Here is a 27,511-nt window from a genome sequence, read left to right on the forward strand (position 1 = left end):
TCTCATCTTTCCCTACTGTCCTCTTGGGATTGAGTTTTATTGTGTCTGGAAGCTGGTGCTAGGAATCCACTCTGGCCTCAGGACCTCAGGCCCACTGAGCCTTATATAACTCAAAAGGCTTCACCTGGTCTTCTTGTCAGGACCTCACTTTCTCAAGATGAGTTTGTGTGGGGAAAATCCTGGTATTTTGAAGATGTCTCAGCACATTACTGTTTCCTGTTTAAATTGCAAATAACTTCAAGAGTTTTATCAGGAAAAAAAATTTGGATTTTTTTTCCATTAAATCACACCATCTGAACAGAAAAAATTATTTTACAATGAAAAACAAACTAATAAAAGACTCTGATTTGAAAAATGAGATATTTGATACTACCAGATCAATATCTAAGCCAAATATTTGAGAAAGTAGTTTTCATCATAAACTAAAAAATGTGAAAATTGACTTACCGAAGATAAATATTCCAAGTGAAGTTTTATTGAAACATGAAATTGACAAATACAGAAAATTATTTCAGATTAAACCACAGACTGCAAGAAAATCTATTTCTATAAAGACTATAAGCTGTGGAGAGGAGTGTATGTTGCTCCATAAATCTGAGAGAGCTGGAGAAGAGGGTATAAAAATGTCTGCAAAAATACTCAATTTCAATTGTTCAAAATGCCAAGATGACACTTGATATAGCCCAAATGATTTGCAGAAACACTTTCAGATGTGGCACCATGTGTAATTTTTTGGCAAATGACTTCCAAGCATTTAAACAACACAGGTGTACCCATAGATGCACATGAGTAAAATGTGAGATTTGTAACAATGGGAATGTATATACTTTATTGAACTTGACAAAGCATTTCATATCCACACATTGTGTTAATGGTAATTTTCAATGTGAAAGGTGCAAATTCTCCACCAAGGATGTTGGCACATTTGTTCAACACATTCATAGACATGATGAAATTCATTATAAATGTGGTAAATGCTATCATATATGTTTTACCAAAGGGGAACTTCAGAAGCACCTCCATGTTCATTCTGGTACATTTCCCTTTACTTGTCAGTATTGTAGCTATGGTGCCGTCAGGAGAGAGTACCTTGTAAGATATGTTCTAACTTTGCAAAACATTTATATGCGAAAGAAAAACTGGAAAAAGACAAATACAAAAAAAAAGGATGGCAAAGACTTCAACAAGACTTAATACTGAAAAGATACAAAATAAGTATGTCAAGGAAGACATTCTGGAAACATAAGAAAAGTAACGGAAGTGACAGAAATACAGACAAAAACACACAAGTGCTTTAAAAAATGAATAAAGCACTGACTAAATATGAAGACCAGAGTTGTCTTGTTCAAGAGCATTTAAATGAAGAAAAGGATAACAGAAATACACTGTGAGAAGAGTAATGATAAACCCACTGGGTCAGAGTCAGAAAAGCCAACTCTTCTGTCCACTGGGCAGTGTAATAGAGCTGAAAGAGGGTCAAATTCTACTTCAGGTTTCTTGAAGTCAGTTGTACAAGTACCTACAGTGATAATGGTGAAAAATAATTAACTAACAGGGCAGGCCACGGTGGCTCAGCAGGCAAGAATGCTTGCCTACCATGCCAGAGGACCTGGGTTTGATTAGCAGTGTCTGCCCATGTAAAAAATAAACAAAATTAAAAAAAAATAATTAACTAACAATTCCTGCTAACTATAAAGCTAAGTTCATGCATTTAAAGATGGTAGATGGAAAACAACATCTTGCAATAAAATTGATGCCTACTATTAAACAAAATTCATATTCACTGGATTCACAGTCAGATGCTACAAAAGACAGTACTGTCAATTTGTAGCTCCAGACTTTGGATGCCACAGGAGTAACAACTGAGTTAAGTGACACAGATTACATGAAAGCAGCTTTTCCCTTTTCATTTTCACCTCCTAAACTTTCTGGAAAGATAATGTCAGAAAAAGAAATGGTTTTGATATCTCAAATGAGAAATAAGCTTCAGTCAGCAGATCATGAAAAAAGTGCATCTTTGCCAGCAACATCGGAATTGATTATGACATCAGCGAATTTGACCAAAAAAGTTGAAAATAGAGATAATGCTGGCTTACGGGGAAATCAGCTGCCATCATTAGAAGTCCAAATAAAGGCAACTGTATTACCAAGCCAAATGCATATAACAATGGAGATATGCACAACTATTGCATTAACTGATACTCTGAGTTACCTGTTGAATCTCCTAACCAAGCATCATTACCTTTTCATAATTACTCAAAAGTGAATGATTTTAATAAACGTTATAGATTTTCAGGAACAGCAGTGTTTGAAAGTCCTCAAAGAGATTCTTCATCAAGCAAAACAATTATTCAGCAGCCAATAAGTGACTAGTTGTATCCCTAGTGAGGAAGAAGAGCTCAAATCCAGATAGTCTGCTAGCATCTATCAGCCTTTTAAATACTAAAGATAGTACTTTTAAAACACGGGCTGAAATGGAAGAACAATGTTCTTTAGACAAAGTACAAAACAGTGATGGACAGAATTTGTACACTAATGAAAATCAAAATTTAGAGAGTGTGACTGAAAAATCTAAATGGGATGACATTTCTAGTGTTGATTCACCTATGATGCCTAGAATCACATCTGTTTTCTCTCTCCACAGCCAACAGGCATCAGAATTTTGCCACCTGAAGTAAACTAGTTACTTCAAGATGTATTAAAAACAAAATCTGATGTAAAACAAGACTCTGATAACACTCCAGATAAAGGCTTGCCACTTTACTGTGACAAGCCATTTCATAAACATGAGGAAGAAGGCAAAATAGTTGCATTTTCAGAAGATCTGAAAGGGCAAAACATCTTCCCTATTCCATCTGGCAGTGTGGATAATAAGTGCCTACAAATGATAAAAAGTTAAAGAGGGGTGGGAAAGAAAAACAAGTAACATCAATGTCACAAAATCTGAGAAATTCAGAGAAGACATCTAGAATTTTAGGTATTGGTACATAACTTAAGACTCAGTCAGATGCAATAATAACACAGCAACTTGTGGAAAACAAATTATGAGCCACTACACAAAATTTAGGCTCTTTATATATGCAGATTCCACTTCTAAATTCAGAACAAAAAAAGACTATATTTGTTCAGACTCCAAAAGGCTTTCTTGTACCATTGCAGATCGCTAATAAGCTTGGATTACATGTTGTTTCAGGAAGACCACGTCCAGTGATTAACACACAAAGTGTACCTACTTCTCTTCTTTTAAGCAAGAAACCTGGCATGATTTTAACTTTTCAAAATGGGAAACTTGAAGGTGTTTCCAGTGTTAAAACTGAGAGTGCTCAAGCTTGTGGTGAAACTATGATAAAGGAACCTTGGGAACACCCCTTTTAAAGGTAGAATCAAACAATAATTGTCTTACACCTGCACTTTGTTCCAGCATTGGCAGTTTGAGCATGAAAAGTAGCTAAGAAAATACTTTGGGATTAAAAGTACCTTACATTATGAAAATGCCAGCTAATTCTTCAGTGAAAGCTGTTCCTGCTCCTAATATGCTATCTGAACATCAGGGCAGTAAGTTCACTACCTTGGATTCAGTAAGACAGCAGAACAAGGGTTTGCCAAAACTGCTTCTTTACATTCTCTTACCTGATGGCAAACAAGGTGCTTTTTTAAAGTGTGTGATGCCAAATAAAACTGAACTGCTTAAGCCTAAGTTAGTCCAAAATAGTACATATCATCAAAATATACAGCCAATGAAACCTGAAGGAACACCACAAAAAATATTGCTAAAAATTTTTAACCCTGTTTTAAATGTGACTACTGCTATTAATTTTTCAGTAAGCAATTCTACATCCTCATTGCAAAAAGGTGGTATACCATCTAATCAGACTACAGGAGAGCAGAAAGAATCAGAGTCTTCTAGAAATGCCTTACCCTTCTTACTAGATAATTTGATGCCAGCAAATGAAATTGTGATAACTTCTGCATCATGCTCAGAAATTCCTGAAGAACCAGTGTGTAACACTAACCAAACAGAGACCAGAATATTAAGGTATAAGACAGGTTGTCCACATGAGAGAAACTTCAATAGAAAAAAGGCTTCCAAAAATATTTCAAGAATAAAATCTCATGTAAGAAGTATAGATTCTGAAACCACCTTTGCATCTAGAAACAGAAACTGTAAACGAAAATGTAGGGACAATTACCAACAGCCTCCTAGGAAAAAAGCAACACTGCATAGAAAGTGTAAAGAAAAGGCTAAACTTGAAAATTTTCTTCAAACATTTGTACCTTGCAGGCCTAGATTTTCTAAAGATTCCATTAGAACTTTGAGGCTTTTTCCTTTTAGTTCCAAACAGCTTGTGAAATGTCCTAGGAGAAACCAGCCAGTTGCAGTTTTTGAATCATCCTGATGCAGATGCACCAGGAGTAATAAATGCAATAAAAACTATTGCTAAAAAAAAAGAAGATGTACAGTCTGGAAAATACATAGGAAAGCTGAAGCAAGTGTAAGTGGGAAAGGTTTTAATATCAAGCAAGGGATAAAATAAAACTTTTCAATAGAATTAGAAAAATGCTTGCTGTTTCCACAGAAGTTGAATCTTTTCACAGAGAGTTAAAATGAACACTGCAGGGTTGTAAGGAGGGCAAAACTGTGAAATAAAGAACCATTCCCAATATGTTTACATGTAATGTCTTATTACACACACATTAAGTCCCCTATTATGAATGCCAAGAGATGTAAAATGTTTATGTACAAAAACCAGGTGTTTCCCTTGCCTGCCTCAATAAGTGCACATTTTTAAAAAGGTCTTGGAAATGCAGAACCCGAGGAGAGGCTCAGGAGTGCAGACTCTGGAGAGGAAAATCTAAGTGACTGCCAGGGCTGGCTCTGCCCCAGGGTTTTGTGAATAGGGCCAAATCCAAAGAGCAGCTGGTGGACCCGGCGGCTACCTGTCAGGGGCTCTCAGGTGGGCATCTTGTCTACATGGAGGAGGACAGGACCTTTTGTCTCCTGTCTGGTTCTCTTTGAGCCTCCTGAGAACCTGGACTCTGAGTTCTCCCATCCCTGACTTGGTCTGAGGGAGAGTCTTAGGGAGCTGTGCCACCCAAAATACTTAGTGTGGGCTGTGGGTCACTCAGGGAATGAAAAGTGAGCCCCTTCCTGACTCTAATAAGAATGGGGGGGTATGGAGTTTGGAGGTGAGAATCTCCTGAGGACAATCTTTCAGCATCTCTGCCCACAGCGTGGGCCACTTTCTGAAGACCTTAAGGCCTGTGGCCCTTGAATAAGGGAATGAGGATGAGGAATGTTGGGGAGGAAAGTCTAGATAAAAGGACAGGAGACTTGGACTTGAGCTTCCTGTTGAGGAGTTAAGAGGCCATCCCTTACTTTGCTAGACCTCTGTGGAAGTTATTCCTCTGTTTTTTTAGCAAGTTCTTGGACACAGCGTTACCTTCCAGGGAGACACAGTCACAAAGTACATAGCAGACCACGGGGCAGAGCCAGCAGGCTGGGGGTGTACGTTAGTTTGCGAGCTGATGAAATGCAATGTACCAGAACTGCAGCAGCTTTTAAAAAGGGGGAATTTAATACATTACAAATTTACAGTTCTAAGGAAGTGAAGGTGTCCAGATTAGGGCACCCACAGGAAGTTATCTTCACTCAAGAAAGACCAAGGGGTCAGGAGCACCTGTAAGCTGGGAGGGCATGTGGCTGGCATCTGCTGGTCCCTTGCTCCTGGGTGAGAGGTAAACTCAGCAGGAATGAGACAGGACAAGGAGTTCAGGCAAAGGCTTTATTTCAGGGAGAAACAGAGCTGCCCAGCGGCACTTCAAGAGAGAAACAGCCACCGTGAGATGGCAGAGAATAAGGTTTTTACAGCTTAAGTTTGGGGGTTGGGGGCAAGGTTCTGTTACCTAGTTTTCAGAATTAGGCGTTAAGTTAGGAGCTGATAGTGCTCCACTGGTAAAGTTAAAATTTAAGCACTGCCTGAAGCATGCAGGGTTGCAATTGTCTTCTGCCAGGGGTAGAGGTAGAGCAAGGGGCCTTATTAGAAGAGAGCAGTTGCTAGAAGGTGAAAAGGTGCAGGCTAGGGTGGGAAAGCTGATTGAAATATTCACCAGGTCACATCATGGGGGGAAGGAGCCTTGCTCTCTAGGCCAAACACTGGGGTCCACTGCTTTCAGCCTCTGTTCCTGCAGGGGTTCCTCAGTTAGCTTCTCCAGTCTGGCCTTTGTCTCTTGGTTTCCCTTGGCTCTTTCCAGGTTCTGGCTTGCTTAAGATCCAATGATGTCCAGTGATGTATTCTGGGCTCCAAGCATCTACAAACATCTGTGGTTCTTTCTCTGAAGCAACTGTTCTCCAAGCATCTACATCTGCTCTCTCTGTTGGTTCTGAGCCTTTTGTGGTTTCTTGCTCTCTCCAAAATGTTTCCTCTTTTAGGAAACTAACCAAGACCCACCTGGAATGGGTGGAGTTATATCTCCATTTAATCAAAATTAACCCACAGTTGGGCATGTCACATCTCCATGGAGATAATCTAACCAAAAGTTTCCCCTCCTAAAGTATTGAATCAGGATTAAAGGAAACAGCTTCTCCCACAAGATTGGATCAGGATTACAACATGGCTTTCCTGGGGTACATATTACTTTCAAACCAGCACAATTGGGGTACAGAGAGGGATGCTGAATGTAAAATCAAGTCTCCAATTTCTTATTGTCCCTTCAAAAAATTTACAGTCTGAAAAATGGATTTGGAAAAACAACAACAAAAAAAGCTTCACTTTTATGGATGCTATACATACCCTAAGGTAACCCCAAATAGTCACACTCTTGCATAATCTCCTCCTACCAAATATGGGAGGAAACATTGGCTTCTAATGAATAGTTTGGTAAGGGCAATAAGCTGTCACTCACATGATCACATTATATTACATAAGATGCCATCTCAGCAAACTGGAGAGAGAGACACAATGTTGGCTCTGAAGAAGCAAAAACCCTTGCTGGGGACAAAGGTGGCTGAATGCCGGAGACTTGCATGAAGGTTTGGGGAAAACATCTGGGTATGTGCTCTTTCCTCAAAACAAGATATGCTTGAGGCAGCCAGCGATTCAAGGTTATAGCAAGGAAACTTGGGCATGCTTCCAGGGAGTCAGGGGAGGGGGGCAGGGGTGGGATCCGTCCTCGGTCATGTAGGAAATGCTCTAGGTACCATGCAAGGCCTTGTGACTGAGGGGCAGAGGAAACATTTATAGTGAACCCATGTGTATTAGCCAGGGTTCCCTAGAGGAACAAAACCCACAGGAGATATCTGTAAATATAAGCTTTATAAAGGTGTCTCATGCAACCTTTGTAATGGAAGAGTCTAAATCCATAGGGCAGGCTGTGAAGCTGGTGGCTCCGATGAAGGGTCTGGATGAACTCCACAGGGGAGGCTCACTGGCTGAAGAAGCAGTGAGAAGTCCCTGTTCTTCCTCAAAAGTCCTCAACTGATTGGAGTTTCTCATTGGTAAGAGACACACCTTAGTTGATTGCAGATGTAATCAGCCACAGATGCAATCAACTGACTGATGACTTAATATATATGCCTTCCAGTTTATCAACCAGCCATGACATATCTTTGCAGCAATGGTCAGGTCAGTCCTTACCTAACCAGACAACTGGGCATCATCACCTGGCTAAGTTGACACCAGAACCCAACCATCACACCATTCTGAGTGGAGTGATTGGAGATGCAAGCTTTGATTTCAGGACAGCAGTCAAAGAGACTTGAGGGTAAGGTTAGTTTTGGACAGAAGGGTCTGTCACAGAAATGAGGTCCTGGATGAGATTACCTGAACCAAGGATGGGGTGAAGGGAGGGATGCTGAAAGGACAAGGCTGAAGTATCCATTCCCTTGGCAAAATTTGTAGGGCTTTTCCACATGAGGCTTAAAAACATATTTGATGTGGCAAAGTATTAAAGGATGTTGGATTTGCATTTCTGGGATAGGGGATAAGGTGATGTTCTCTGTATGAGTTGTGTATTGTTTTTGCAACTGTTCTGTATTCTGAAATTATTTCAAAATTAAAAATTTATTTTTAAAAAATGGGTTTAAATTAAACACACACATTCCATATTTATGGGGTGTGGAAGATGCATCCCATGGTAACCCCCTGTGCTGGTTTGAAAGGATTTATGTGCCCTAGAAAAGCCATGTTTTAATCCTAATCAGTTTTGTGGAAGCAACGATTTCTTCTAATCCCTATTTAGTACTATAGGGTGGAAACTTGATTAGGTTATCTCCATGGAGATGTGATTCGATCAATTGTGGATATTAAACTTGATTAGATGGAGGTGTGACTCTACCCATTCCAGATGGGTCTTGATTAGTTTACTGGAATCCTATAAAAGAGGAAACATTTTGGAGAAAGATGGAGATTCTGAGAGAGCAGAGATGGATGACGCAGAGTCCACCAACCAGCAACTTTGGGAGATGAAGGAGAATGCCCCAGGGAGAGCTTCATGAAGCAAGAGACCTGGAGAGGAAGCTAGCAGATGATGCCACATTCATCATATGCCTTTCCAGATGGGAGGGAAACCCTGACTGTGTTCCCCATGTGCCCTTCCACTTGAGAGAGAAATCCTGAACTTCATTAACTTTCTTGAACAAAGATATCTTTTGCTGGATGCCTTAGATTGCACATTTCTAGAGACTTGCTTTAATTGGGACATTTTCATGGCTTTAGAACTGTAAACTTGTAACTTATTAAATTCCCCTTTTTAAAAAGCCATTCCATTTCTGGTATATTACATTCTGGTATATCCCATGAAGCTCCCCAGGAGACATTTTCCTTCTTCATCTCCAAAATTCGCTGGCTGGTGGACTCTCTGCTTCTCATGGCTCTGTCATTCTCTGCTCTCTCTGAAATCTATCTTTCTCCAAAATGTTTCCTCTTTTATAGGATTCCAGTAAACTAATCAAGACCCACCTGAATTGGGTGGAGACATGTCTCCATCTAATCCAGTTTAACGATCACTCATGATTGAGTCACATCTCCAGGAAGATGATCCAATTAGTTTCAAATATATAGTACTGAATAGGGATTAGAAGAAAGAGCTGCCTCTATAAAATGGGATTAGGATTAAAACATGGCTTTTCTAAGGTTACGTATATCCTTTCAAACTGGCACCCCCTATTTACGAATGGTTTCACACTCAAAGTGCTGAGAATTCGAGTTTGAACATGTCTTGTGGGAGACGATTCAATACACAACAGTGGGCATATACTTTCAAATGTCTAAGAGTGGAAATGCTGGGCCATTTTTAAGTCTGTGTTTAAGTTTTTGAGGAATAGCCAAGTTGATTTCCATGGCAGCTGCACCATTTTAGCTTCCCACCAGCAGTGTATAAGGCTCCAATTCCTCAACATCCCAAACAACACTTGATCGTATCTGACATTTGAATTCAGCTACCCTAGTGGTTGTAAAGTGTTATCACCATGGTTTCGATTTGGTTTTCCCTAATGACTAATTATAACAAAGAGGGTGACTCCATTTGTTGATGTTTGAATATTGATGATATTTAAGCTTCACCCCTCCCTCTTCCTTTTTTCCTGCATATCTGGACAAACTGATAAGCAAGTCTGGATGCTTCTACTTTGGCACTGGTGGAAGATTCAAAGCACATAAGTCCCTGTTATGTGGCCTCTCTCTTTGTCTCTCTGTCTCTCTCTCTCAGCCAATATGGCAGGTGAACTCACTGCCCTTCCCCTCTCTACTTGGGACATGACTCCCAGGGGTGCAAACCTGGCAAAGTGGGACAAAAATCCTACAATGAGCTGGGACTCAGCATCAAGGGATTAAGAAAACCTTCTTGACCATAAGGGGGAAGAGAGAAAGGAGACTAAATAAAACGCCAGCAGCTGAAAGATTTCAAGCAGAGTCGAGAGGTTATTCTTACACACTATGTAGATGTTCCTTTTTTAGTTATGGTGTATTAGAGTGGCTAGAGGGAAGTACCTAAAACTGTAGAGCTGTGTTCCAGTAGCCATGTTTCTTGAAGATGACTGTTTTATGATATAGGTTTTAAAATGTGGCCGTGTGATTGTGAAAACCTTGTGTCTAATGCTCCTTTCATCTACGGCATGGACAGCTGAGTAAAAAATATGGATAAGAAATAAATAATAAGGGATCAAAAGTTAAAATAAATTGAGTAGTTTGAAATACTAGTGGTCAATGAAAGGGAGTGGAAAGGGATATAGCATGTATGAGGTTTTTCTTTTTTTTTTCTTTTGCTGGAGCGATGCAAATGTTCAAAAAAGTGATCACAGTGATGAATACACAACTATGTGATGAAACTGTGAACCATTGATTGTAACCACATCAAGAATGTTTATACATCAAGAATGTTTGTATGACAAGAATGTTTGTATGTATGTTCGTTGTTTATAATAAAAATATATGTTAAAAAGTTCCTGTTGACATGCAGGAATCCTCTTCCTAGCCTATGCCCTAACCACCATAAAAACTGAAACCCGGTCTCCTTTCCTTACTCTTCCCAACTGTTTTACTTTGCTAGCTGCCAGAATGCAATACACCAGAAATGGGATGGCTTTCTAAAAAGGAGAATTTATTAAGTTGCTAGCCCTTGACCAGAGACAGGCAGCCAAGTTAAGCTCAGACCCCTGACCCAGGCAATCAGTGAGCTAACACAAAGGGGCTGCTTGCAGGCATCTGCCTGTGGAAGTCAATTTGCAGCAATGGAAACTAAGACATGGATCACCAGGTCAATTCATTAGTGCCTACTCAAGACCGCTGGGAGACGGCTTCCCTTTTCCACTTCATTATAAAGAGCCACAGCCATTTGGGGAGGCTGCTCCTGAAGCACCTGCCGCATGGGGAGAGGAGCACAGAATACAGCAGGACTCACCATTCGACCCTAAGGACGGGGTGAAACTGGGAGACATGGAGTACATAGGAGGCTTTGGCCTCATGTCTCCATGGCCTTGGACCATGTGTTGGTGCTGGTGAACCAGCTGCCCCACAGTGCTGATGCCCCTCGACCTTAGGATGGGGCCCAGAGAGGCTCAGGGGGGCCGTGTTCTCAGACGTGGACCCAGAGGAGGGCGCCAGGACCCCAGAAATCTGAGTGTAAGTCAGGAGCTTGGGTGGCATATTGATCTGCTGTTAACTCCAGGAGAGCTGGTTATAATTTCCAGCTGCTTCTGCTTCCAGAGCAGAAGATAGTGACTTTGTCCCAGAGCCCTGGACACTGAGGGAGGCTGAGTCAGGACAGACAGAAGCCATGGGCCTAAGAGGAGGGAGGAGTTCAGTGAGGGATGAGGTCAGGGACATGAGCCAGGGGAGGCCAGGGAGGAGGGAAAGAAGGGTCAGTCCAGGGCCCCCTGTGGTCTCCTCCTTTGAAGCCTCTCAATCATGCAAAAAGCAAGGAGGGAGAGGGGCGTGGGACGCAGGTCACAGCAGGGATGCCCCAGAACTCTGCCTACCAAGGGCTACAGCCAGAACTGGGCCCCCCCAGGTCTCTCTCATCCCCTCTCCATCTCCCGACATGCACGAGGGGACTCCATCTGCTGTTCCCTGAACCATGACAATTCTTAGCCCTCCTTTGCTCCTAAACTTCAAGGCTCAGCACTCGGTCGACAAGGTAGGAAGGAAGTGGGGTGATAAGTTCCCTAAGGAAGAAGCAGGAGACACAAAGCATGAAGGCTCCGCCCATCAGTGAGCACCTGGCACTCTAGCCACTTCCCTCCTGCCACACCAGCCTTCCCTGCCTCACACGGTGGACATCGTTGGGATGCAGCTTTGTCATAAAGTCTTGAAAGATGTGAGGGAAAGAGCCAAGAGGATGTCTGGATGCAGAATATTCCAGAAATAAGGAACAAAATTGCAAAGGTCTTAGAGCAAGAAAGGCAAAGGGGTTGAGTAACAAAAGGCAAAGTGGTGGGAGGGAGGGGATAGGCGGGAGGGGTCAGGCAGGATAGGGTCTGATGGTTTAGGACCTTGTTTTAGTTTGCAAGCTGCTGGAATGCAATATACCTGAAACAAAATGGCTTTTTTAAAAGGGGAATTTATTAAGTTGCAAGTTTACAGTTCTGAGACCCTGAAAATGTCCAAATTAAGGTATACTGAAAAAGACACCTTGGTTCAAGAAGGCCGATGATTTCTTCAGGGTTTCTCTCTCAGCTAGGAGGACACATGGTGACATCTGCTAGCTTGCTCTCCCAGCTTCTTGTTTCCTGAAGCTCCCCAGGGGGGATTTTCCTTCATCTCCAAAGGTCTCTGGCTGCCTGGGCTCTTGGCTCTGGTTGCTCTGTCAGTTCTGGTGGCTCTAAAGCTTTTTCCCAAATTGTTTGCTCTTAAAGGGCTCCAGTGAGCAGCTCCACCTTGAAGGGGTGGAGACACATCTCCTTGGATACCATCCGGAAAGATCTCACCCAGCAATATGGAATGAGGATTGAAAGACAAGGCTTTTTTGGGGTATGTAATAACTTCAAACCTGCACAGACCTCGGGCTGCCTCAGGGCTGGGCACAGGCAGGTGTTAGTTCTCCAGACCTGATGAACTGGTGAGCTCAGACATTTGGTAGCGCCGTGTCCCTGCTCTCACACCAGGTGTAGGACTGGGGAGGGCCACATCAGAAAATACTTTAGGCCCCGGGGACGGTGCTAACGTCACATGAACTCTGCGGTGCGCAGGAGTCAGGAGGGCAGTACAGACAACAGCAGACTGCGGTCATGGCTGTATTCTAACGAAAGTTCATCTGCTATAGGATGAGCCTGTGAACCGCTGATGGTACAATTTGTTGGATGATTATACGGTATGTGGATGTATGTCTCAATAAAATCGCGATAAAATAAAACAGCAAGGAGTGCTAGGGTGGCTCAGGGGTAGACTCTTCGCCTGTGAAGCGGGCCCTGCGCCTCAACCCCCACCCCCCAAGGTTCAGAAACTGGTGCTGCGATAAGGGATAGCCACGTGGATAAAAGAATGAAACGTGAACCCCGCCATACAGCGTACAAAAAATAAACAGCAACATTTGATTTGTGGCCGCTGTCAGCCTAGAAATAAGAAACTGCATCTGGGACGACTCCGTCCCTTGTGCTGCGGCTCCAACGCGGTCTGAACGGCTGTGGCCACCCCTGCCCGCCCCTGCCCGGCCCTGCCCGCCAGCCCCAGCAACTGGAGATCGAGTGGGGGCCTCCGGATTCTCCCCCTGGCCTGCGCCCCCCAGCCTCTCCTGTAATTGAGTGTGGGTGGGAGGTTGGACACCAGCCCCGACTCTAACCGGGAGAACCCCCTGCAGGCAGGTGCTGTCAGCTGCAGACGCCCTGTCGGCAGACCGCGTGCAGCCGGGGAGGGGCCCACAGCGGCGGCTTGGCTGACCTGGGACCGAGAAGCCACAAAGTAACTATATATCCTGGGACTGCTCCACCGGAATGGAGCCGGTGAAAGCAGCCTCAGCTGGGCAATGAGCAGTCTGTGCTCTAGCAAAACTTCATGTACGCACATGGCCCACCTAGGAATAGCAAACTGAGCTGCAAGGCAACCGAGGCATTTATTGGGGGGCTTGGAATCACGGTCTGGGGAGCGCAGGTGCAGACAGCAACCCCAAAACGCATCTGGCTTCTTAAAGGAAAAGATGAGAGGAGCTGAGTGTGGTTGGTGGATTTGTGGGGCGCTCTGTTTGTCCTTTGGATTGCACAGTTAACTGAGTTATTTATCTCTGGCTTGTCTTACGGCCCAGATGCCCTAGGGTGCAGGGAGGCTTTTCAGACTTTGACAGTTTGTAATATCTGGGACACAGATTGAGACTATTCTCCAAAATGACCTCCTAACTCGTTAAATGCCCTAGCCATAGTAACTCTAGTTTGTTTTACTTCTTTTTTCTAACACTGAAATTTGAATTTTGTATAATCTACATATATCATGATATATTCTTCCTTTGGTCTATTTTCCAAAATTCAAAAATAAGAAAATGTTTTTTTTAAAGTGTAGAAAAGTTTAAACATTTAAAAAGTTAGTAATGTATCTGGTCTATAACTAATTGTCCCACTGTGGTTTGAAATTTGTTGCTTTTCTGTATATGTGTTATTTTACACAAAAAAGAAAAAAAAGTCAATTGTGTTGATGAAAAAAGTATTTATTCCTTCTAGCTTCCAATGTTCTGGAGCAGCTAGAAGGAAAACTCTGAGAGGATACCCATGAGAAACTCTGGGATCTGTCCTGTAACTAATTGTTGAAGAGTGCTTTGAAAACTATTGCTTTTTTCTTTCTTTACTTTGTATATATGTTATATTATGTAATTTTGAAGGTTTTTTTAAAGAGTTACTAATGTAAAAACAAGTCTTTGCTTCCTAGACTTCAAAAGCAACACAGGCTGCCTTAAACCAGTTTTTGCCAAAATGAAGCTAACATCCCACCAGTGAACTAGGAAATCAATTTTGTGGGCTGCAATCAACTTATAAAAATGAAAGAGAGTTTATTCATGGACTGTAAGATGGCATCTATTATAAGATGCATTATTTTTGGTGCCACTATAAAATTAAAAAAATCTAGCCTGCCAAACACACCAAGGAAATGCTATTGAGATGTAATCTGATTTCAGAGATGTTAAAATAAATATGAAATGGTAAAATTTAAAGTAGTCTGCTTAGAATCATAAACTGTGTTAATGTCATAGATGATAGAGTATATCCCATGTAGTGAGAGTATTATTTTACAAAACTTAAGTTTCAATTATATATACATGCACCTGCATACATCCTTGCTTAATTATTCCTTTACCTCATAGTGTTACGTCACTTTAGATATCAGATTTCTTTACATGTTAGACAACATGAAATTAATGGATTCGAGTCTATTGTACACAGAATTGAGCATATTAAAAACAGCTACGATTTATTATGTAACAATGATGTGCATTGTTCTAGAAGCTGGGGACACAGCATTAAACAAAACACAAGTCTCTGCCTGCATGGAGCTTACCATCCAGTGGACAGAAATAAAAAAGAAACAAGATGTATTTTATATAATGTTTTTTAAAATAAAAACTTGAGCAAGATTTGGCTAGATCTCAGAGAGTTTTATTGAATCAATTCATAATCTGGAAAGGTTCCATTTGCCTGAAAGTAGAGAGGTATACTGCTAATCAAAGAGTGCACAGTCCATTAAAAACAGAAAAGGAGAGAACACAGGGAGGAAATCTTCAGTGGTTAGTGCAGACAGCATTGCCTAATTGGTTAGTGTAGGCAGTTGCTTAGCAATGAGGATGTTGCTATCCTAAGAATAAGGAGTTGGTGATAGCTATTTGGTTGACTTAAATTCATTTTTTTGGGGGGGGGGTGGGAATAGAAAATTACTTAGATTTTGGTTTTGCTGACATGGGGCTTGGCATGGGTGCCTGATAGTGTTACATTTCAGAATTCATTAAATGTTGGACAGGTGGATTTGAGTCTATTGTGTACAGAATTGATCCTATTAAAAGCAGCTATCATTCTTTTATGTTGGGCCTGCAAGATTGCATTTATCATGTGTGATGGCAAACGCTCAGTTGAAAAACAGCCTTGTTGGGACAATAGGGCATGGAAGGTGGGGGAGATTAGTTTTTGATAGGGGTGGACTGTCATGGTCAGGTTCATGTGTCAACTTGGCCAGGTAGCGCTGACCATTTGTTTGGTCAGGGAAGTGCTGGCCTGTCTGTTGTGATGAGGACATTTCATGGACTTAAATCATGATTATGTCAGCTGCATCCACAGCTAATTGCATTTTTAATCAGCTAAGGGGAGTGTCTTCTGCAATGAATGATACTTAATCTAATCACCAGAAGCCTTTTAAGAAGGATTCAGAAGAGAGTCACTCTTCCTGCCTCAGCCGGCGAGCCTCTCCAATGGAGTTTGTCCAGACCCTTCATCAGAGCCACCAGCTTCACAGCCTGCCCTATAGATTTGGACTCTTCCATTTCCATGGTTGTCCAGCCAGCCTCTCCTGAGAGTTTATTGAGGACCTTCATTGGAGTTACCAGCTCACGGACTTCCCTAAAGACCCTGGACCTTTGCAGTCCCATGGTTGTGTAAGATACTTTTATAAACTTTATATCTACAGATAGCTCCTGCTGATACTGTTTCTCTAGAGAACCCTAGCTAATATAGGTGGTCAGGGAGGATTTGCTGAAAAAGACATGGGTCTGAAGGGGACTAGGAGCCATGATGGGAATGTTTGGGAAAAGAACGTTCAAGGCAGGGGTACAACCACAGTCCTGGGAGAGTAAAAGACCTGGCATTCCAGACTCCTAGAGCTCACATGGCTTAAGGCTCTATTGGGCCTTTCAAGTTCATTGATGTTTTCTTATGAATAAGATGGGAAACCACTGGAGATGAATAAGGAAAAGAATGAATGCCAGCTGAGTTATATATTTCATCAGGAGCATTGGGGCTGTTGTGGGTAGTTCTGAAAAACAGACTGGAAACTTCTGCAGTGATCCTGGGGGAGAGGATAGGTGCCTTCCATCAGGAAGGTGGAGCTGGGGTAGAAAGGAGTGGAATGCTGGATACCTTGAGAAGTGAGAGGAGATATGCCATTTGATTGCCTATAGGGTTTGTCAACCGAGAAATAATAAACTAAATTGAAAGGCAACAAACTCATTTTTGGGGGGATTCTTGGAATTGCAATTGGAGGTGTACAGATTCATGTAGCAACCAAAACTGCACCCAGTCTTGACATTTGCAGGCAAGGGTTTCTAAAGAAAAAGAGTAAATAAGTTGCTTTGTACTTGGTGAATATTTGGGGTACTACAGTTGCCCTTCAGGTTAGATAGTTAACTGAGATTTTTATCTTGTAGTTTGTTTTATGGTCCAGGTATCCTTGGGGTTTTGAGCATTGTTTCTTGAGCCTTTGCATACTTTGGCAGTTTGTGATAATATGTGGCTGATATTTGCCTGAGAGTAATCTCCTAACTCTGTTTTAAGTATCTTAAGCATAGTAACTATTTTGTTTTATTTCTTTGAACTGGTTTGAGGGAAAGACTGCCAAAGTTTATGAACTGAACAACAGAATAGGTTTATGAGAAAGGGAACATTCTAGGGGCAGCAGGGTTTTTAGGGGGATGTCTGGTATTAAACTTTGGTAAGTTTGCTTAGAAAACTTAGTATCCAAGAAGGTAGACCTGGGTCTGGGATTCAGAGGAGGGGAGTGAGGCACCTAGGACTCAACATTCATGAGGCACTCGCTCAGGGGCATTGAACCCATGTGTTCCAGTTTGCTAAAACTGCTGTTACACAATATTCCAGAAATGGGTTTATAGATTTACAGTTCTAAGGCCATGAAAATGTCAGGCATCCAGGGTTCCCCTGGCAACTAGCAAGGTACATGGCTGGCATCCCCTGGTCCTTCACTCTCAGGTCTTGTTGCATTCAGCTTCTGGTTCTAGTGGCCTCCTCTGGGCTTCTATGGGTCCTCTCAGCATCTCTCTCTCTGTCGCCTCTGGGGGCTTTTTTTCTATAACTCTCTCCAAACTTCTCTGGGTGCTTCGCTCAGAGCTCTCTAGGCTTTTTATGCCCTTATCCTCTCACCAAGGACTCCAGGAAAGGGGTAAGACCTGCTTTGAATGGGGTGGGTCACATCTCTGTTGAAACAACCTAATCAAAAGGTCCCACCCACAACAGGATCTGCACCCACAGGAATGGATTAAAAGATCATACTCTTTTCTGGGAAGCATCACAGCTTCACCCCAGCTTCACGGTGTGCCTCCTTTAGCCTTATATGCCAGGTGCCTCACTCGCTCACCTGAGTTCCTGCCCTGCAGGAAGGATGTTGAGCAGTTCACCTGACATCCTGGGACACTGGGTGCTGGAATGGCTGGAGAGGTGAAGTTAGAATTGCCAGCAATAGATCATAAAGATATGGGGTTGGATGAGAACCTAGGGATTCTGAGCTCATGCTGTGCTAGGAACTGGGCTTGGTCCTTTACAAGCTGACCTTCCTCTTTGGCTTCCCCTTATCAGTTTTATCTTGTCTTTTAAAGAACAGAGACTGCAATGTACAACTCAAAGCTTTGTGAAATCAGACACAGCTGGGTTTCTAATCCTGCTCACCCACTAACTAGCTGTCACTTAAATGGGTTCAGCCTGCTTACCTCATGTGTAAAACAGAGATGTTTTTAACAGTGTTTTGGGGGAGGATTAAATAAGGTAATGATTTTTGTCTTTTCAAATAAATACAGACTAATGTCATATGGTTGTGTTTAGGTAACAATTTATAGAAAGAAAACTCTGGAATTTGAAGGGACCTCTGGCTTCAATTGAGCAAAAAAATATTAGTAAAATGGCACATCTCTTGAGGGAGAAGGACCAGGAGCCAGCACCACAGATGAAGAATGGAGAAGACTCGAAACGCCAAGATGATGAAGATGCTGAGCTGATCTTTGTTGAGGTGGAAGATCCTGACATTCTCTTTGTCAAGGCAGTTTCAAGTGCAAAACCTGTCATTTCAAACATTTTGAACAGAGTTACCCCAGGCTCAGGTTCAGCCAAAAGGAAAGAACACATGGGTCAAGTGACCATTCCAGCATTGAAGCCTGCAGACCATGTGGCCCCATCATCAAGGGCAGTGGCCAATTGGCCAGTTTCTCCACCTGTATTGAGGTCAATGGATATTCCTATGATTATGGAGCATTTGGCTAACCCTGGTTGTCAAAGGAGCCCACCGCAGGTCATACGCCTGATTGCCTCAGATTTGCCCCCACCATGGATGCAGTGTGTGGCTGAAGCTGCTCATTCTTCCGCAAGGATGAAAGTCCTCATGATTCACATGATCTTCCCCTTCTGATATAAACAGTAGAAACCCCAAAAGGCCTAAACTCAGTGATGGAACACTGGGGGCACTCTTCAGATACCCTTTCATGTGCCTTCCCCACAGTGAACACTGGTGTTCCTACCTCATTAAACCATGTTCAGAATGGAACATTATTTCCATCGGCATGTGTGAATGACAAGACACGTTTGGCTCTTCTGACTCAGGACATAGCAAACAGCTTTGAAGGACCAGCAAAACCAGACTTTTCAAGCCTAACAAGTCAGAACAAGACTGCTGATTCCAAGAAAGGAAATTTAGTTGTGTTACTTCATGACTTTTACTATGGACAGCATAAAGGAGACTGGCAGCCAGAAGAAAAGACTCACACATAGTTTAAGGGCCTCAGCTGCTTGAAAGTTCTAAAAAATGTTAAGTTTATGGAGCACCATTTGGAGCTTCAGAAGCAGAAGGGTGACAGTTGGGAAGGCCATACCACCTGTCAGCACTGCCACCGGCAATTTTCCACTCCCTTCCAGCTGCAGTGTCACGTTGAAAGTGTGCCCATCCCCCAGAAGCCCTCCCCTGTTTGTAAAATCTGTGAACTGTCATTTGAAACAGACCAAGTTCTCTTACAACCCATGAAGGACAATCACAAACCTAGCAAGATGCCTTACGTGTGCCAGGTTTGCAATTACAGATCATCAGCCTTTGCTGATGTGGAAACACATTTTAGAACATGCCATGAAAACACTACAAATTTGCTGGGTCCATTTTGTCTGAAAAATTTTAAAACTGCCTCCCCATACATGCGCCATCATAGAGGGCACTGGGAAAGGAATGTTCACCAGTGTTCCAAATGCTGGCTACAGCTTTTAACTTTCAAGAAAAAAATGGAGCACAAGACCCAGTATCATCAAATGTTTAAGAAGCCTAAGCAACTGGAAGGATTCCCTCCTGAAACAAAGGTTGATATTCACATGTCCCTGGGCCTCTTCAACCAGGATCGGTGGAAATAGTGTCCATTACTGTGAGTACATCTGGCTCAGTCATCACCCCTCATATCTAAAAGTAGAATTTCAAAAACCTCTCATTAATTATAGTTTTGGTGAATTTTCTAAAGTAGATATTACAATCCAAGACAAAACCTCCCCAAAGACAAAATATTTAAACCTTGCATGTGTCAGTAGCACCAAAAATAGCGAAGCCAATGGATCATTCATGGATTTCTTTAAATTCATGATGTACAATATGGTTTGATCTGAATTATGAGGTATTGCTTTGATGTATATTACTTAGTTTTCATGTAACTAACTTAACACATAAAAGTTGTTTGTGTGTAAGAATGTGAGAAAAGAAAGGAGATACCTTTTTTATTATTTTGATATTCTTTTGAAAATTTTGCTGTCAGTATATAGAATGTCTGAGGTTTTTGAAGTACTTAATTTTATTTTCAACTTCTTCCATGCATTGAAGATTTCAGTATTACCTCTTTTCCAACTGGAATGGCTTTGTTATGGGGTGAGACCTGACTCTTTTTGCTGCTGAGCTCCCAGAAGTGCCTCTGCTCTGCTGGCCTAAAATAATGGGAGTGTGGGGAGGCAGCTAGACTGAGGCTGGTTGAGGGAGGAGCGGTGGCCCCTTGTCCCCATTGAGGGAGATGCTCCCATCTGCTTAGGTCTTGGAGTGAAGGCAGAAGGACACTGCCTATCTTCATCTGATGCAGGAATATCCAAGGAAGCAAAACCATTCAAAGTAAAGTGCTTTTGCTTTGTGAGCAGCCCCTGCAGACAGAACAGCTGTATCAGCTGTCACTGTTTCAAGTAATGAAACAGCAGTGATTAGTAGAGTGGGGCCTGGCACCAGTGAACCTCTTGTTGGTGATCCAGAGGGGAATTTGCTTCATCTGCTCCCACAGCCCCTCTCGCTGGCCTTCAGTGGAGAGCAAACTGTCTGTGTCAGCCTGTGATGCCTCCAAGGGAAAGGGGATCCCACAGTTAGAGTTCTGGATCCATAATTTTAACTGAAGAGGGCCAAACAAAGGTCATTGCCCAGTTGATGGACTGGACTAAAGTGATTTCTTCCACTGTTAAGTTAGAATGGGGGCTTGTCCACAAACAGTAGGTACAGTTAGATAAAAAAGATAGCCCAGGTGACTAAAATTAAACACATTATAGGACTTTTCCATTTACTTTTCTGTGTGTGTGTGTCCTACTGTAATTGAACATGTGACACATGCAATGTTGTGTCTTGCCCTTGATGTGAATATCTCAAATTTAGCAGTTATTCTCTTGTAGGTATTACTTTTCAAATTTATCAAACTGAAAATGCTTTGTGTCTTACTTGACACTCCAGTGTGCAGGAACTGTCCCATTTATTTCAAAAAATAGTAAGTCTTAGAGTTTCTGTCCTTCAGGGTTGTCGGGAATTTAATCTGCCACTGTACTGTGGAGGAACCTTTGCCCTTGCCCTCCCCAAGTGCTCTTTAAGGGAACTGAGGATTGCCCTCTTGAGTGTAGTTTCCTGAACATCAGCACGTGTCTGCGGCTGTGGGTTCCCAGGGTTGTGTCTCGAGGCTTGGTCCAGGGCCACTTCTCCTTCACTGCTGACTCAGGTGCCCAGCAACCTCTGCACACCCCTTAAGGAATGTGGGATGCTGGCTCTAGACCAGGCCTGGAGAAATGTTTTTTCCCTTCCTTTCTCCTCCTCCATGAAGGCACCTTACATCTCATTACTTCGGCCTCCTACTAGAGTGACATTTCCTAGGTTTTCATGAAAAGCCGGGAAGAGAGACTCTTCAAGAGCTCAGCTTCCCTCTTAGATTTGGAGGATGGAATGCAGGGAACAAAGCCATTTTGCGAGTATACTGTCCACAGTTTAGTGTCATTTTATTGACTGAGTATAGCCCTAGTGGATTGATTTGCACTTAAACATTCTACCAGGCCTTTTCATTTAGTTTGCTTGGGCCACAGCACTTTCCTAAAATTTCAGGCCCAGCATTTTTTTGAGGAGGAGAAATATTTTTTTTGCTAATTATTACTATTTTATTGTTATTTTTTCACAATTATTTAAAATATATTACCTCTCATCCACTTGTTCTGGCCTCAGGTGGAAAATCCTACTGTGTATAAATAGTCTACATTTTTTTGCATACTTACCTCCTTTGTTGTTGAATCTATGTTTTTGTGGTTGCTCAGTATTATCAGCACTGTTATTTGCTGCTTCCCTAAAGCAGGCTCCTAAGGAGTAGAAATTGCCCTTTACTGCCACATCTGAGGTTCCAGGGATCTGGCCCCTGCCTACCTCATCTCTCTTTTCCATTCTCTGCCGGGCTTCTCTACAATTCTCCCCTCTGATGCACCATTTTCTGACAGCTTTTTCTTAAGCAAATCACACTCTTGGCTAGGAGACTGTACATGCTGCCTGCTTTGTTGGCATCCCCTCCCCTCGGTCTGCATGGCCTGCTACCTTGCTTTGTTCCACACTTCCTTTGGCTCATTTCGCTCCATCAGCATCATCACAGTGACACCAAAAATGCAGTCTCCCTTCTTTTTTCCCTGATTTTGTCTTCTTCCTTAAAAGTACTTTACTTCTCCTCCAGCTCCTTTCTTCCCTCTCCATTCTTATTTAGTTTCCTAGGCTTTCACAGAAAGCCAGGAACAGATAATCATCAAGGGCTTTTCTTCCCTGTTAGAACTGAGCTAGCTTGAGCCAATCTCTGTGCCTATAACCAAAAGGAAATTAATATTGTGATTTCTTTCAGGCGCATTCTCTGCTTTTCTACTGATATCTATTTTTTAAGGCAGTGTTACTTTGTTTTGCTTACAAATATATTGAATAACTGTCAAGATTACTATTTTATTATTACCTTTTCTCCTTGTGAATTTCCTTGTCTATTTTGCTTGTTTGTTTTCCAGGTAAAAGCTCTTATTTTATTAATGTTGCCAAAAAATCTAAGTAAAGTAGCAATTATAAATAATAAAATGCTTTTTGAAAAAAGTTTTCACTGTATTATCTTTCTTCAGTAACAGCATGCTTTCAGTTTTATTCAATTTTTATTTAGTACCAATGAGTAAACTCTTTTCTTGACAATTATGCTTATTTTTAGTCTTGTTACATTGACCAGAATTTCAAATAGTGATACCTGTGATGGAGTTAATGGGCTTTCTTGTTCATGGTTTTAATCAGAATTGTTTACCATGAAAGGTAATGAGTGTATTGCTTAAAGATAAATTGCATCAGTATTTCTATTTTTAGAACATTAAAGATAATTATTGTTCCTTTTTTTTTTATTGTTTACATCTTTTGGAGACAACCATTTACTTCTTTATTAACCCAAGTTTTCTTTTTGCTGGTCTGCATTACTAACTTTTCTATTAGAAATCTTCTTTCCTTGAAGCAAAAAAAGTCCCCCTTGGGGTAGAATATTACCACATTACCCCTTTCTCATTTCTAACATGGAACTATCTTCCCTCTTCCCTCAATAGATTTGTCACAACTTTATCTAGGTTTCTGATTTGCTTTTCCCAAGAAACAACACTTCGTCTGATTTATTATAATAGTTTTTTCTCTATTTTTTGTCTTTATTCATTATATCTCTTCTTTAGCATTGTTCTTTTTATAGGCTTTTATTTTAAAAGCTTTGTTTTTCTTTGGTAGAGAAAGAATTTGAGTCCTTAACTACCTCTGCATACAGCATCATCTGAATCCCAAACGTTTTGATGCATTTTACTTTCATTCTTATTAAAGTTTATATTCTCAATACTTTTCAGTAAGGTGAAAATCCCAAACATTTTGAATTTTGCAGGCTGAATATTTTAATTTTAATTCATAGTTTTATCAAGGTTTAAGTTTTCCTGGCAGCTTTGAGGGTATATATGACTATTCATATATGTACATGATATACATGTGTACATATAAATATTCTTTTCAAACTACTACATGCATCATTGATAGAAAGAATATGTTTTCTCTCTGTGGTAAAAACAAGAACTACACTGAGAGAATTTGTGACCAAGAGACCAGCTCTGCAAGAAATACTAAAAGGAGCACTAGAGTCAGATACGAAAAGACAGAAGGGAGAGGTATGGAGAAGAGTGTAGAAAGAAGGAAAGTCAGATATGATATATATAATACAAAAGGTAAAATGGTAGAGGAAAATATTATCCAAACAGTAATAACACTAAATGTTAATGGACTGAATTCCCCAATCAAAAGACATAGACTGGCAGAATGGATTAAAAAACAGGATCCTTCTATATGCTGTCTACAGGAAACACATCTTAGACCCAAAGATAAACATAGGTTGAAAGTGAAAGGTTGGGAAAAGATATTTCATGCAAATAACAACCAGAAAAGAGCAGGAGTGGCTATACTAATATCCAACAAATTAGACTTCAAATGTAAAACAGTTAAAAGAGACAAAGAAGGACACTATATACTAATAAAAGGAACAATTAAACAAGAAGACATAACGATCATAAATATTTATGCACCAAACCAGAATGCCCCAAAATACGTGAGGAATACACTGCAAACACTGAAAAGGGAAATAGACACATATACCATAATAGTTGGAGACTTCAATTCACCACTCTCATCAATGGAAAGAACATCTAGACAGAGGATCAATAAAGAAATAGAGAATCTGAATATTACTATAAATGACCTAGACTTAACAGACATTTATAGGACATTACATCCCACAACAGCAGGATACACCTTTTTCTGAAGTGCTCATGGATCATTCTCAAAGATAGACCATATGCTGGGTCACAAAGCAAGTCTTAACAAATTTAAAAAGATTGAAATCATACACAACACTTTCTCGGATCATAAAGGAATGAAGTTGGAAATCAATAATAGGTGGAGTGCCAGAAAATTCACAAATACATGGAGGCTCAACAACACACTCTTAAACAACAAGTGGGTCAAAGAAGAAATTGCAAGAGAAATTAGTAAATACCTTGAGGTGAATGAAAATGAAAACACAACATATCAAAACTTATGGGACGCAGCAAAGGCAGTGCTAAGAGGGAAATTTATTGCCCTAAATGCCTATATCAGAAAAGAAGAAAAGGCAAAAATGCAGGAATTAACTGTCCACTTGGAAGAACTGGAGAAAGAACAGCAAACTAATCCCAAAGCAAGCAAAAGGAAAGAAATAACAAAGATTAGAGCAGAAATAAATGAAATTGAAAACATGAAAACAATAGAGAAAATCAATAAGACCAGAAGTTGGTTCTATGAGAAAATCAATAAGATTGATGGGCCCTTAGCAACAGTGACAAAAAGGAGAAGAGAGAGGATGCAAATAAATAAGATCAGAAATGGAAGAGGAGACATAACTACTGACCTCACAGAAATAAAGGAGGTAATAACAGGATACTATGAACAACTTTACGCTAATAAATACAACAATTTAGATGAAATGGATGGGTTCCTGGAAAGACATGAACAACCAACTTTGATTCAAGAAGAAATAGATGACCTCAACAAACCAATCACAAGTAAAGAAATTGAATTAGTCATTCAAAAGCTCCCTAAAAAGAAAAGTCCAGGACCAGACGGCTTCACATGTGAATTCTATCAAACATTCCAGAAAGAATTAGTACCAATTCTCCTCAAACTCTTCAAAAAAATTGAAGTGGAGGGAAAACTACCTAATTCATTCTATGAAGCCAACATCACCCTCATACCAAAACCAGGCATATATATTACAAAAAAAGAAAACTACAGACCAATCTCTCTAATGAATATAGATGCAAAAATCCTCAATAAAATTCTAGCAAATCGTATCCAACAACACATTAAAAGAATTATACATCATGACCAAGTAGGATTCATCCCAGGTATGCAAGGATGGTTCAACATAAGAAAATCAATTAATGTAATACACCATATCAACAAATCAAAGCAGAAAATTCACATGATCATCTCAACTGATGCAGAGAAGGCATCTGACAAGATTCAACATCCTTTCCTGTTGAAAACACTTCAAAAGATAGGAATACAAGGGAACTTCCTTAAAATGATAGAGGGAATATATGAAAAACCCACAGCTAATATCATCCTCAATGGGGAAAAATTGAAAACTTTCCCCCTAAGATCAGGAACAAGACAAGGATGTCCACTATCACCACTATTGTTCAACATTGTGTTGGAGGTTCTAGCCAGAGCAATTAGACAAGAAAAAGAAATACAAGGCATCAAAATTGGAAAGGAAGAAGTAAAACTATCACTGTTTGCAGACGATATGATACTATACATCGAAAACCCGGAAAAATCCACAACAAAACTACTAGAGCTAATAAATGAGTACAGCAAAGTAGCAGGTTACAAGATCAACATTCAAAAATCTGTAGCATTTCTATACACTAGTAATGAACAAGCTGAGGGGGAAATCAAGAAATGAATCCCATTTACAATCGCCACTAAAAGAATAAAATACCTAGGAATAAATTTAACTAAAGAGACAAAAAAACCTATATAAAGAAAATTACAAAAAACTGCTAAAATAAATCACAGAAGACCTAAATAGATGGAAGGGCATACCGTGTTCATGGATTGGAAGACTAAATATAATTAAGATGTCAATCCTACCTAAATTGATCTACAGATTCAATGCAATACCAATCAAAATCCCAACAACTTATTTTTCAGAAACAGAAAAACCAATAAGCAAATTTATCTGGAAGGGCAGGTTGCCCCGAATTGCTAAAAACATCTTGAGGAAAAAAAACGAAGCTGGAGGTCTCGCACTGCCGGACTTTAGGGTATATTATGCTGTTTTGACCACCACAGTGGTCAAAACAGCATGGTATTGGCATAAAGATAGATATATCGACCAATGGAATTGAATAGAGTGCTCAGATATAGACCCTCTCATCTATGGACATTTGATCTTTGATAAGGCAGTCAAGCCAACTTGCCTGGGACAGAACAGTCTCTTCAATAAATGGTGCCTAGAGAACTGGATATCCATATGCAAAAGAATGAAAGAAGACCCATATCTCACACCTTATACAAAAGTTAACTCAAAATGGATCAAAGATCTAAACATTAGGTCTAAGACCATAAAACAGTTAGAGGAAAATGTAGGGAGATATCTTATGAATCTTACAATTGGAGGTGGTTTTACGGACCTTAAACCTAAAGCAAGACCACTGAAGAAGGAAATAAATAAATGGGAGCTCCTCAAAATTAAACACTTTTGTGCATCAAAGAACTTCATCAAGAAAGTAGAAAGACAGCCTACACTCTGGGAGATAATATTTGGAAATGACATATCAGATAAAGGTCTAGTATTCAGAATTTATAAAGAGATTGTTCAACTCAACAACAAAAAGACAGCCAACCCAATTACAAAATGGGAAAAAGACTTGAACAGATACCTACCAGAAGAGGAAATACAGATAGCCAAGAGGCACATGAAGAGATGCTCAATGTCCCTGGCCATTAGAGAAATGCAAATCAAAACCACAATGAGATATCATCTCACACCCACCAGAATGGCCATTATTAACAAAACAGAAAATGACAAGTGCTGGAGAGGATGTGGAGATAGAGGCACACTTATCCACTGTTGGTGGGAATGTCAAATGGTGCAACCACTGTGGAAGGCAGTTTGGCGGTTCCTCAAAAAGCTGAATATAGAATTGCCATATGACCCAGCAATACCATTGTTAGGTATCTACTCAAACGACTTAAGGGCAAAGACACAAACAGACATTTGCACA

General features: G+C 40.8%; 3 pseudogenes; all 3 read left to right on the forward strand.

The window, feature by feature from the left end:
• The first annotated feature begins 286 nt into the window (after nucleotides 1-286).
• Nucleotides 287-4,497, forward strand: LOC143668738 (zinc finger protein 518A-like; annotated as a pseudogene).
• Nucleotides 4,498-18,275: 13,778 nt separating this feature from the next.
• On the forward strand, nucleotides 18,276-19,870 carry LOC143668833 (zinc finger protein 280B-like; annotated as a pseudogene).
• Nucleotides 19,871-20,041: 171 nt separating this feature from the next.
• The window catches only part of LOC143668739 (eukaryotic translation initiation factor 4E transporter pseudogene), an 11,129-nt pseudogene continuing 3,659 nt past the window's right edge, over nucleotides 20,042-27,511 (forward strand).

Source organism: Tamandua tetradactyla, chromosome 25 (assembly GCF_023851605.1).
Source record: "Tamandua tetradactyla isolate mTamTet1 chromosome 25, mTamTet1.pri, whole genome shotgun sequence".
Taxonomy (NCBI): Eukaryota; Metazoa; Chordata; class Mammalia; order Pilosa; family Myrmecophagidae; genus Tamandua; species Tamandua tetradactyla.